Here is a 4,197-nt window from a genome sequence, read left to right as displayed (position 1 = left end):
CCCAAAACTGGTTAGGAACAACACAGAGCAGGTGTGTATGTGACCAGCTGGGTTCATTCTAATTTTTTTTTTTGCAAAGCTTTTTAGTAAAGGGTCAGATAGTGAATATTTTAGCCTTTGTGGGTCACAGAGCCACCCAGTTCTGCCACTGTCACCTGAAAGTGGCCATAAACAACATGGAAATGAACTAGTGTGGCTGAGTTCCAGTAAAACTGTATTTATGAACATAAAAATTTTCATTTTATATAATTTTCACATGTCACAAAATATTTTTCTTTGATCTCTGTCAACCATTAAAAAATGTAAAATTGGGCTGGGTGCGGTGACTCACACCTGTAATCCCAGCACTTTGGGAGGCCGAGGCAGGCAGATCACCTGAGGTCAGGAGTTCGAGGCCAGCCTCACAACAAGGTGAAACCCCATTTATACTGAAAATACAAAAATTAGCCAGGCGTGTTGGAGGGCACCTGTAATCCCAGCTACTCAGGAGACTGAGGCAGGAGAATTGCTTGAACCTGGGAGGTGGAGGTTGCAGTGAGCCGAGAGCAAACCACTGCACTCCAGCCTGGGCAACAGAATGAGACTCTGTCTCAAAAAAAAAAAAAAACCAAAACAACAACTATGTCAAAAAGTAAAATCCCTTCAGGATATACAAAAGCAAGTGGCAGGCCAGATTTGAATCCCAGACTTTAATTTGTCTGCCCCTGCTAGAGGGTTGATATCTTTTCTCACAAGGGTTCAACCTTCGGGATCAGGCAGGGAACACAAATTAGGGGCCTGACGCGTTTTCTGTGGAATTGTTAACAGTTTGCTTATTTTAGATCAGATTTCTGACTTACAAAGTTGCCGTGAGAATTAAGCCATATGTCATATGCAAAGTGTTTGATGAGAGGTTGATACAGTTGTGCTTAGAGTTCATTCCTTCTAAATTCCTACATTTAGGAATACTTATTTGAGTGCCTACTATGTCAAGTTCTATGAATATAAAGAACAAATTAAAAAGGGGGGGTTCTTAGGATGGTTTCAACTGGAATTGGGGAAGTATGTTAAGTTCTCTCAGCACTGGGAGTTTGGGAACATAGCTGCTCTGAGGTCAGGCAATGTTTTCACACCTGCGTCTCCTTAACTATTCAATAAACCATCCAGTGAGAACCTGTACTGTCTTAGCATGCTTTTAATTTTTCCACTCACTATTGGATTCATCTAATTGTGTATTCTTCTGGACATGAGAGAGACTGCTAGGTGATAAGATGTTTAGTAAAAATGAGAATTATTTCAGAACTCATTAGTAGAGGATCACAAGGTTCCAGGCGCTCTAAAGGAGAAATTTAGGAAGGAACTTCCCAAGATAAGCATGAAGGTGGCAGAAGCTCCTTCGTTGATAATGGAAAGGGTTAAAGATCAAATCAAAACTATTGACAGGCTCAGGGAAAAATGCTGGCTTGAACCCCAGGTGGCTACAATCCCTCTTTAATGAATTAAAATCTACAGGTACTTAAAGATAATGGAAAGGGTTCCTCGCACTACTTTCAGTGTTTTCAGTTGACTCAAGATGTTCACCTTTACCTGCAAGTATAGAATGTGACCAGGAGGTGGCAGTGGTCCCTAAAGGAAAAGCAGCTTCTATAGCTAGGAGCCTTCCTCGGAGGCCAGGAGGACTTTTCTTACCCTTCACACTAACCAGGAATCCATGAGATGTACATATAGCTATTCCCAAAACACTAAAATGAACACCCACATGTGTGCCATCCTATCTGTAGATCAAATGTGGCACTTACACACATTTAAATAGAAAACTGACCTTGTCGCCAGATGGCAGAGGATACCTGCATGCTTCTGTCAGTCACGGCTCATCCTTCTCAAGGGCTAGCTCTGAACTAGGCACTGTGCTGAGCATCTGCTATGGATTATTCCATTAAATTTTTACAATGCTCCTTTGAGATACATACAACTAGTTTCACCTCCATTTTACAAAGGAAGGAAGGAACTCAGAGAGTTTAATTAACTTGCATGAAAGGAGAGATCCAAACCCAGGCAGTCGGAGCCAAAGCCTGTGCTCTTACCTCCCAAACTTTCCTTCTCATCAGCTTCATTCAATAGCAAACAAACTCCTAGTCTTGGTCCTGGGCCAGGTCTGCTTTTTCTCAGACCAGTGGCGCCTACCTTCAGCACAGACCAGTGCCAAGAAGGGAGATGGTACAACTGAGTTGGAAATTAGGCTGTGTACAATGAAGTGGCTCAGACATGGGGATAAGGGTGGGGTGCTGACAGTGTCTGATAAAAGCACCCACTGGGCCAGGCGCAGTGGCTCAGGCCTGTAATCCTAGCACTTTGGGAGGCCAAGGCAGGTGGATTGCCTGAGCTCAGGAGTTCGAGACGAGCCTGGGCAACACAGTGACACACCCATCTCTAATAAAATACAAAAAAAAAAAAAATTAGCTTGGCATGGTGGTGTGCACCTGTAGTCCCAGCTACTCGGGAGGCTGAGGCAGGAGAATGGCATGAACCCAGGAGGCGGAGCTTGCAGTGAGCTGAGATTGCGCCACTGCACTGCAGCCTGGGCGACAGAGCGAGACTCCATCTCAAAAAAAAAAAAAAAAAAAAAGCACCCACTGTCCCTAAGAGCCAACACATGCTAAAATTCTGGCTCTTGCCAGCTGCTGCCTGGAGAGCACATAGGCATGCGGCCTGCCTTCTAAGTTATCACAAATGTCTACTGAGTTATGCAAATATTCTGGCCTGCCATAAGAACAATCTCCAGCTCCCCATCCTGCAGTTGCAGTGTCTGTTTCCCGACCTCCTGCTGTTCACAAGTACACACATACACATTTTACAGAATCACCCCAGTACTAAGGTGCCCATTTATATATTGAGTAGAATAAAGCTAAACAGCCAATAAAGAGACCCAGTAAATAATTCAGTGGCTGAAAGAAGATAGAAGTTTCTCTCTCACGTTACAGCCCAAGGGGAGCATTTGAGGTCTGAAGGCAGATTTGTTCTAAGCAGTCATTTAGAGGCTCAAGCTCTTTCCACCCTGTTGCTCTGTTACCTCCACGACCTTGTTGTCATGGGCATGGTCCAGCCTTAGGAAACTGTAAGGTGCGGTAAAGCATTTACTGAAAATACAGGTGGTTCCATTCCCTGAACCAGTAGCTGTAGCTTCCTTGCCTTGATTGGGACAGACAGCTGACCAACTTCTGAAGATTAGGAAACAGCCATGCCAGGGTTCCTGCTGCTACCATAGATGCTGGCAAAAGAACAACTCAAACTAAGCCCAAAGCATAAGCTGTTAGAAGCTGATTAAGGGTGCACATCCTCCCTCATTATTCAGTCCGCACCTAGTTTATTCCTTCCCGTAGTTAAAACAGCAAAAGCTATGAGGAGAATAGCTCCAAGGACAGATGGGAGAAACACAGAGGAACTTTCCATTAATCCTGGAAAGGCCTCTGGGTTGCTCAGGAGATCCTCTATATGCACACGAGACAGCATTATCATCTGAATGCTCACAATCCACAAATCCTGCATCTCATGGGAGCAGTGTTCTTGCGCTTAAGAAGGCTCCATCACAGACACATAGAAATACATGTAAAAATAAAGTGACTATGTTCAGATGTCCCTTAGCCACGTTACCTATGTCTCACTCCAGGGCAGCTAAGGAGGGCTTTTCAGAGCCTCTCAGGGTCATGCGGGTGTTTGTACTTGTGGCAGTTTCTCTAATTCTGAGTTTGCAAGCTTTGCAGACTGACCTGAAGAAAATGGCTGTGGCTGTCGAACACGTTTGCCATGTGGTTTAGTCTGGGTTCATTTCAGCTGGTCTGGATTGATTGCGTGCTTATCTCCAGAGCTACCTGCTGCATGGTAGTGACCTTAGCTAAAACTATGGAATGCATTCACTAAAGAGAAATAACGTGTTTTAACCATGAGTTCCTGAGTAGTTTCCCGAAAGGATGTACCAGTCTACCTGCAATGTTTAGTAATCATAATAATTATTATATGCATCTGATGTTGGTGGAGCCTGGGTTGACCTTTAAGCCTGGCCATGTAGCTGGAATGGCCTAGGGGACCAGCTCACTAGAAGAGACCCTCCCTGCAAGTAGACCTGGGTTTCCAGTTCTTATATTCTCTGTGTGAACGCTGATGGTGTCTGAGACCTAGAAACCAAGCATGTCTTGTGTGACTCAGCAATGGGAAGACAAA

This window comes from Pan paniscus, chromosome 11, assembly GCF_029289425.2.
Source record: "Pan paniscus chromosome 11, NHGRI_mPanPan1-v2.0_pri, whole genome shotgun sequence".
Taxonomy (NCBI): Eukaryota; Metazoa; Chordata; class Mammalia; order Primates; family Hominidae; genus Pan; species Pan paniscus.
The sequence above is the reverse complement of the archived record's forward strand: the minus strand, read 5'-3'. Positions refer to the sequence as shown.